The sequence below is a fragment of the Chiloscyllium plagiosum genome, unplaced genomic scaffold (assembly GCF_004010195.1).
Source record: "Chiloscyllium plagiosum isolate BGI_BamShark_2017 unplaced genomic scaffold, ASM401019v2 scaf_6210, whole genome shotgun sequence".
Taxonomy (NCBI): domain Eukaryota; kingdom Metazoa; phylum Chordata; class Chondrichthyes; order Orectolobiformes; family Hemiscylliidae; genus Chiloscyllium; species Chiloscyllium plagiosum.
This window is the reverse complement of record NW_025214948.1, coordinates 16571-25859: the sequence shown is the minus strand read 5'-3', so window position 1 is coordinate 25859 and position 9289 is coordinate 16571. Positions and strand designations below refer to the sequence as shown.

Here is a 9289-nt window from a genome sequence, read left to right as displayed (position 1 = left end):
CACGTCACATTCATCTGAATTAAACTCCATCTGCCACTTCTCACCCATCTGAACAACCTCCTTATTGTAATCTGAGGTAACCCTCTTTGCTGTCCACTATACCTCCAATTTTGGTGTCATCTGCAAACTTACTAACTATACCTCCTATGCTCATATCTAAATCATATATATAAACGACGAAAAGTGGTGGACCCAGCACTGATCCTTGAGAGCCTCCACTGGTCACATGCCTCCAATCTGAAAAAACAACCCTCCACCACCACCGTGCCTTCTACATTTGAGCCAGATCTGTACCCAAACGCCTTGTTCTCCCTGCATTCCATGAGATCTAACCTTGCTAACCAGTCTACCATGGGGAAGCTTGTCGAGCGCCTTACTGAATTCCATAGATCATGTCCACCTCTCAGCCCTCATCAATCCTCTTTGATACATCTTCAAATAACTTAATCAAGTTTGTGAGACATGATTTCCCACGCACATAGTCATGCTGACTATCACTAATCAGTCCTTGCTTTTCAGAATACACGCGCATCGTGTTCCTCAGGATTCCCTCCAACAACTTGCCCAGCATCAATGTCAGGCTGACCGGTCGATAGTTCCCTGGCTTGTCCTTACCACCTTTGTTAAATAGCGGCACCACGTTAACCAACCTCTAGTCTTTTGGCATATCACCTGTGATAATCGATGATACAAATATCTCCACAAGAGACCCATCAATCACATTCCCAGCTTCCCAGGGTTCTAGGGTTCACCTGATCAGGTGCTGGGGATTAACCAAGCTTTACGGGTTACAAGACACCCAGCATGTCCTCCTCTGTAAGGTGGACATATTCAACATGTCGACATCTATTTCCCCACATTCTATATTGCCCATGTCCTTCTCCACAGTAAACACTAATGCAAAAGATTCAGTTAGTATCTCTCACATCTCCTGCGGCTTCACGCATAGGCTACCTTACTGATCTTTGAGGAGCCCTATTCTCTCTCGAGTTACCTTTTTGTTCTTAATGTATTTATAAACACCCTTGGGATTATTCATAAGCCTATTTGCCAAAGCTATCTCATGTTCCCTTTTTGCCCTCCTGATTTCCCTCTTAAGTATACTCTGACTGTCTTTAATGCTCAGGGTTTTGGGGAATTTCTGGATTGGAGTAAATGCAAAATATTACATCTTGATAAAACAAACAAGGGCAGACTTACACTAATTAAAAACAGGGCCTCGAGTAGTGATATGGCACAAAAAGGCCAAGTGGTTAGGGTCTTTCACGTCTGTGTCACATGGAGACAGGGTGGTTAAGAAGGTGCCTAGCACACTTGCCTCCATTGCTCAGACCTTTGCGTACAAGAGTTGGGACATTATTTTGGATGTTGGGGAGGCCTTTTCTGGAATTCTGTGTCCAGTTCTGGTCATGCTGATATCGGGAGGACATGATGTAGTTGGAGCGGATTCAGAAGAGATTTACCAGGATGTTGATGGGAATGGATAGTTTGAATTATAATCAGAGACTGGATAGGCTGCGACTTCTTTCACTGGCGCGCAGGAGGCTGAGGAGTGACCTTATTAGATGTTTCTCAAATCATGGAGGGGTGGTATCAGTAATGTGAACAGCAGGTGTCCTTTCCAGGAAGGGACGCGATTCAAGACTGGGTACATACCTTTTAAGTTGACAGCACAACAGCTGTAAAAAGGCGTTCGGGATTTTTTTTTATTTTTGTTCAGATAATGGTTTATGTGTGGAATGAAATATCAGAGGAAGTGGTAGTTGTGAATCAAATTACAATTTTAGGGTGGCACCGTGATTAGTACTGCTGCCAGGACCCCAGGTTCAATTCCAGCTTTGGACAACTGTCTCTGTGGGACTTGCACATTCTCCCAGTGTCTGCATGGGTTGCTTCCAGGTGCTCCAGTTTTCTCCCTAATGAGAGAGCAGCCCTATGGTCCGGTAGGACAATGCTGCCTTTACCTTTTACACAGTGATGCCACTGTGTCTCTGGGGTAGTGAGAGGGAATGCTGAAGGTAGTGGAGGGGACACCACTCAGGCACAGTGCTTTGTCCTGGAGGATGCTCACTTTCTTTAATAGTGTTGGGGGGTGCACTGATGCAGGCAAGTGGAGAATGTTTCAACACAACCTGATGTGTACCTTACAGAGAGCAGACAAACATTGGGGAATCAGGGGTTTGGGGAAACTGAGGTGTTCTCCTTGTAGCAAAGGCAATTGAGAGGAGCTGTGACAGAGGGGTTTAGAAAAGTTACACGTTATAATAATAAAGCTTATAACCATCAGCTCATTATACAAGGATTACAGGACACACATTAAAGGTTTGGGAAGATTCAAAGGAGAACTTTTATGCAGCAAATGGGATTTGGATGGAATACAATACTCACACACAATGAAAATATCCAAGTCCTGATGAATTGACTAATTCAATCAGAGTTAGGTGTTACAATGACTGAGATTACCATCTGAATGTCCACCTGTAGTATCCTGTAATACAAGTTTATAAAATACATCACTGTCAGTTCAGGTTAGAAACTCGCACCATCCCCTCCTCCTGGCCCAGGATGACTGGACACATTACCCCTTGTGGAGGTCAGCAGTCAGTTCAGGTTGAAATCTATGTGGGTTTCTAGGAGTTTCCACCTTGGAATTTCATGTGATTGAACAGGGCAGATCTTTGACACATGGGACAGAATATTCCAAGAGTCAGTGAGATGTGGAGAGCAGGATTTGCTTCTTTTTTTTTTCCTTCCGTGCTGCCGCTGTGCCTCATCAATAAGACATGGGGAGTTAAAGGCTCATGCAGCTCGATGGGCACGTTGCCTCCACTCTGACCAATGGGCAGCAAGCTCCTCCCATAGAGTATCTCTAAAAACAGAGCAACTCTGCATGCTTCACACTACCCAGTGCTCCCAGTAAATGTTTAGAAGGGGGGAGGGGAACTCCAGGAAAATGCATAACTGTAAAGTTCTAAGAGGATTGTGAAGAGAGAGAGATGCACAGGAGAAGGGGGCAACAAGTTGCCAGATGGAGTATAATTTGGGAAAATGGGAAGTTGGTCATTTTGTAGGGGATAATAAAAGAACAGAGTGCTATTTAAAAGGCGGAAACTGTAGAAAGCTGCACCACAAAGGGACCGGGGGTAATTGTGCAGGAAACACTGAAAGCTAGCAGATTCTGGGTCAGTCACGAAATCAAGGGTTCATTTCAAATTCATCAAGTTTAAGGTAACACCGACACGGGTAAGGGGTTTCAGTAGCAATGGAGCTGGGGTGAGGTGGAGACAAGCAACATTTGAGAGTTTGGAATTCCTGGTGTTTGAGATTGCGTAGATGTCTGATGAGAAGGTCACCTTAGGGTTACAGATATGACAGCAAAGTTGTGAAGTCTAGTTCTAAATCAGACTGCACCCAGTGAGAGGGAGGGGCTCAGCAATAAGGGAAATGAATTTGTAATAGCAACTGAGGGTAATGGATTTAACCGTAACAATGTTTCTTTGGAGGGAATTGCAGTCAATCGAGTAGTGGGAACGTGATAAGCAGTTTGGTAACTGAGTAACAGTGGAGCAATGGAAAGGGATGGTGGGGAGGGAGAGCAGGGCATTGTCAGTGTACATGTAAAACCTCACACTGTGCTTTTGGACAATGTCACCTCCTGGCAGTGCGTAGGTGAGAAACAGGACGGACCAAGGATAGATCCTTGAGGGACACCAAATACAAGAATTCAGAAAGGAAAGGGAGAGTGGAGATGGAGCAGGATTTACAAATGATGGTGAGGTCAAATGTTAGTTTTTTTTTTGCAGAATGGATGAGAAGAACATAACCAGAAAAGACAGATAGACAGAACAAGGAACAATACCTGTGAATTGGCGAGGGGGAGTGATGAGGAGGAAACAGAATTGGAATGTCTGTCGTTTAGCGAGACTAGTAAAAGATCAAGGTGAGCTCTGATAATGCTTGACAAGACACCGGAGAAAGGTGTAAGTTTGGGACAAAAATCAGGAACACCATGTGAGGCAGTTTGTCTCGGTGGGCTAGTGGGAGGGAGGGAAGCAGCAGAGGCAGCTGATCGGATTGTCTCAGTCTTAGTGACAGAGAAACTCAATGTGCTCCTTGCTCTTTTCGTTGGAGGGAAGGATGAAGGAGACAGGATGATGGACAGTGTTTTACAAAGAAACAAAACCAGGGTTAGTGATATTTAAGCTGAAACTTTATTGCTGGAACAGCACAGCAGGTCAGGCAGCATCTAGAGAACAGGAGATTCGACGTTTCGGGCACAGGCCCTTCCTCAGGAATGAGCAGAGAGTGTTCAGCAGGCGAAGATAAAAGGTAGGGAGGAGGGACTTGGAGGAGGGGCGTTGGAAATGTGATAGGTGGAAAGAGGTCAAGGTGAGGGTGATAGGTCGGAGTAGGGTGGAGGCGGAGAGGTCAAGAAGAAGACTGCAGGTCAGGAAGGCAGTGCCAGGCTGGAGGGATTCGGCTGAGACAAGGTGGGGGGAGGGGGGATGAAGAAACTGGTGAAGTCCAAGTTCATCCCCTGTGGGTGGAGGATTCCCAGTCGGAAGATAAGACGCTCCTCCTCCGACCGTCGCGTTGTTGTGGTTTGGCGGTGGATGAGTCCAATGACCTGCATATCCTCGGTGGAGTGGGAGGGGGAGTTGAAATGCTGTGCTACAGGGTGATTGGGTTGGTTCATCCGGGTGGCCCAGAGGTGCTCTCTGAATCGCTCCGCAAGTAGGCGGCCTGTCTCCCCAATATAGAGGAGGCCACACCGGCTGCAGCGGATGCAGTAGATGATGTGGGTGGAGGTGCAGGTGAATCCCACCTATTTGTGTCATCCACACACTTGGCTATAATATATTCACTTTCCTCATCCAAATTGTTAATACACATTGTAAACAATTGTGGTTCTAGCATCAATAGCTGTGGCATTCTACTAGTTACAGGTTGCTATCCTGAAAATGTCCCCCTTACTCCAACTCTGTCCTCTGACCAAGCTAATACATGACCTCTAACACTATGAGCTCTTATTAAGTAGTTCAATGTGTGGGTACCTTCTCAAAAACCTTCTGAAAATTCTGATATCGTACATCCACTAAATCCACACATAGCGCAGCAGGTCAGGCAGCATCTAGGGAACAGAAGATTCGACGTTTCGGGCACATGCCCTTCTTCAGGAATGAGCAGAGAGTGTTCAGCAGGAGAAGATAAAAGGTAGGGAGGAGGGACTTGGTGGAGGGGCGTTGGAAATGTGATAGGTGGAAAGAGGTCAAGGTGAGGGTGATAGGTCGGAGTAGGATGGAGGGGGAGAGGTCAAGAAGAAGACTGCAGGTCAGGAAGGCGGTGCCGGGCTGGAGGGAGCCCCTCCTCCAAGTCCCTCCTCCCTACCTTTTATCTTCGCCTGCTGAACACTCTCTGCTCATTCCCGAGGAAGGGCCTGTGCCCGAAACGTCGAATCTCCTGTTCCCTAGATGCTGCCTGACCTGCTGTGCTGTTCCAGCAATAAAGTTTCAGCTTTGATCTCCAGCGTCTGCAGACCTCACTTTCTCCCCTTAGTGATATTTAAAATGAGTGAACAAGCCGAATGTATTTAACTTTTATCCAGAATATTAAAATGTACAACTGAAGTCCTTGCTCGCATCCCAGCTCGGCAGATGGTGGAATCTGAATTCAAGAGAAAAATAACTGGAATTAGGAATCTCCATGGAACCATTGTCAATGGCGAAAAAAATCCTGACAACCTGACAGTCGCCCAACAAGCTACTCACTGTATTAATCACTGCAAAGTCTCAACACAGGAATGAAACTGGATGGAGCACTTGTCATCTAACAAGGCATTAGGAAATACAACCACAGAATCAGCCCTCTCGACTCTGCAACATCCTGCTCACTAACACCTGTTTTTTTGTGCCAAAACGTGGCGAGCTGTCTCACAGACTCGTCAAGGAACAGCCTGACATAGTCACACTCACAGAGTAACCCCTTACAGATAATGGCCAGCCACCACCATCACCATCCCTAGATAGACAGTGTGATGATGGAAAAGCACAACAGGTCAGGCAGCATCCAAGGAGCAGGAGAATTGACGTTTCGAGCCAAAGCCTTTCATCAGCCTGACCTGCTATGCTTTTCGAGCACCACACTTTCGACTCTGATCTCCAGTATCTGTAGTCTTCAATTTCTCCTGAAATCTCTGGTTATGTCCTGTCCCACCAGCAGGACAGACCAGGCAGAGGTGTTGGCACAGTAGTGTACACACAGGAACCATTTGCCCTGGGAGTACTCATGGACACCAGGAAGTCTCATGGCTCCTGCTGATTACCACGTACCGTGCTCCCAATGCTTATGAATCAGTGCTCCTCCATTTTGAATAACACTTGGAGGAAGCACTGAGGCAATAAAATGGTGATAAGCCTACTCTGGGTACAGGATTTCAATGTCCTCTACCAAGAGTAGCTCAGCAGCAGGACCACTGACTGAGCTGGTCGGGTCCTCAAGGACATAGCTGCTCAACTGGGTTTGCAGCAGGCGGTAACGGAACCAGCAATAGGGAAAAACATACTAGATCTTATCAGCATGAATCTGCCAGTTGCAAATGCATCTGTCCATGACAGTATCGGCAAGAGCGACCATCCCACAGTCCTTTTGGAGACAAAGCCTCACCTTAAAGTTGAGAAAAACCTCCATTGTGCTGAGTGGTACAATCACCGTGCTAAATGGGACAAATGTAGAAACTCAAACTGGATCTCTCTCAGGCACTGTGGGATAACAACAGCAGAACTGTACTCCAGCACAATCTGTAATCTCATGGGTTTGTACTGATAGCTTGTGCTCCAGAACTTGCCACTCACCAAGCTACGTACCGCTCCAGCACTGTCATCGACCGACAATGTGGAACATTGCCCAGGGATGTTCAACACAAAAATACAGGGCAATCCAACCCAGGCAATTTCCCTCTGTCAGTCCACACTCCATCAGCAGTAAAGTGATGGAAGGTGTCATCAACAGGACTATCAAGCAGCAGCTGCTCAGCAACAGCCAGCTGAGTGACACTCATTTTAAGCTCCACCAGGGCCACTCAGCTCCCGATTGTGTTACTGCCCTCATTCACAATCTGACAACCAGCTGAATCCCAGAGGTGAGGTGAGAGTGACAGCCCAATCCCACTCCAAGATCACTAATTCTAGCTGGTTCTACCCTCATCTCAGCTCATATACTGAAACTCTCATCCATCGTGTGTTATTTCCAGACTTAATTATCCAAAGACACTCCTGGCCACCCTGTAATCTCAAGAAAAAAAACGAAAGGTCTATCGCGCACGTGCTCACTTCTCCCCAAACATGTTCATCAGTCAAAAGGCTCCTATTCATAAGCAACAACAATTTACAATTCTCATTCTTGATTTGATTCCTGGCTGTAATCATCCCTAGCTCCCTGCACCACACATTCTTTGTCGAGGTCTCAACCCATTTTCTTTGAGACTCCCAACGATTTGGTCATTCATTACTTCAACTATGTGGCTGATTCTACAGTTACTAAAGCAACATGGTCTGGAATTTGCAGATAAAACCTCACAGGTCCACTTTCTACCTTTAAGACATCCCTCAAAACCTGCTTTTTGGCAATGCTTTTGGTCACCTGACCTAATATCTCCATCTTTGGCCTTATATCTAAAGTTCTCAATAGTATTTTTATGAAATTATAAGTTTGATAATAAAACTACAAACTGTTGTTGATTTGGACATTATCTTCAGATCTTTACTGTTGCTGTAATGAATAATCTGAAACATCTCTTACCCAATCACATTGTGGGAGCACCTTCACCACACAGACTGCAGCTGTACAAGAAAGTCAAACATCGCCCTCTCCACAGGCAACAGGGCTTTGGCATTAATCACTGGTATCTGTGGAAGGAGAAACACAGTTGATGTTTCAGGGAGTGCAAAATGGATTACAGGGAATGAAAAATAAAAAAGTAATCTGATAATAGAGCAGCACATGGTCAGGGGCTGGGCCTCAGTCAAAAACTCATTTACAAAGGGTCTATAAAAGTAATAATACAGCAATAAACAGACCAAAAATACACCCATGGTTCGAGACTGAGGAAGCTAGATATTGACAAAAGTGGTGATGAGGGAGCCCAGAGGTGAATCAGAGCAGTGTGGGCTGCTATGAGCCCAATGACTCGATACTAGAGAAAGGCTGCACATGCGCCTGGCTGCACCTTGCCCCCTGCAAAGATGGCGGCTCCGCAGGTTTCCAGTGAATCGTTGTCCCGAATAAAGATGGTGGCGCTCACTCAGGCCTGCAGCCGCGCTGAGGCCATTTCCCATTTACTGCAAACACGGGACTGGGACGTTCAAATTTGTATTTTCCGACATACACAATTTGTTTGTAAAACCTCTCCGCTCATGGCAATACAGTTTTTCTCCCGTTTCCCTGTTTATTTCTTTCCTGACCGTATCCTTTCTCTCCAGAACTTCCCGAGCATTCATTACAGCGACTCTGCGCCGCGCGCGAGTGATCACATGGTTTAGTTTAGCTCCGCCCTACATTCACTTTGATTGGTTGGAGGACCAACTGCCCGCTAGGTCATCCAACTCCGCCCACCGTCCTTTCATTGGTCCGGTGCTGACATCAATCACCCGGGATCCCTTTGTTGACTAGAGCATGCGCAGTGTGTCCTGCTTTAGCTGATATGTTGGGTCATGTGATGGGAGAGTTTACTGTGGGGAAGAATTCCCTTTGTGTGAGCTCTGCAGTAGATTTCCTTTATTCATGGAGGGAATTGCCTTCCTACTCATGATTGTATAGCTGTGATTGATGAATCAATGCAATCTGAACCAGTACATCAACACCCCATTTTCACACCTGAGATCTTAAGCACATTGTATCACTCTCTTCTTTGGAGACAAAAAAGCATGAAATGGAGCCTCAAGGAATTGGAGCAGGAGGAGTGCATTCATGGCCTTCAGATTGTTCCCCCATTCTATCAGATCATGGCTTGATCAACCCAGACCTCAATACCTCTTTTATGCTTGATCCACATAGCCCTCAACTGCTCAATATTTCAAAAATCTATCTGCCCTCTTTTAAAATAATTTGAGATAGAAACCCAGATTCCCTACTATGTGGAAACAGGCCCTTCAGTCCAACAAGCCAGAACAACCCTCCGAAGAGTAACCCAACCCAACATTAACAACGTTTTCTAAAATGAATGTTCCCTTATGTAATGTCCCCTGGTTTGAGATTTCACTGGTGCTAGAAGATCTAGTCAACATCTACTCTG

At 46.0% G+C, this 9289-nt stretch overlaps 1 long non-coding RNA gene across 1 annotated transcript in view; it reads right to left on the bottom strand.

Moving 5' to 3' along the window:
- The window catches only part of LOC122548094, a 27420-nt gene extending 18741 nt beyond the window's left edge, over positions 1-8679 (bottom strand). The window contains exons 1-2 of the long non-coding RNA XR_006311171.1: positions 8460-8679; positions 2389-2488 (exon numbers count right to left, since the gene is read on the bottom strand). This is a non-coding gene — a long non-coding RNA (uncharacterized LOC122548094). The remainder of the gene's footprint in view (positions 1-2388; positions 2489-8459) is intronic.
- Positions 8680-9289: the final 610 nt, after the last annotated feature.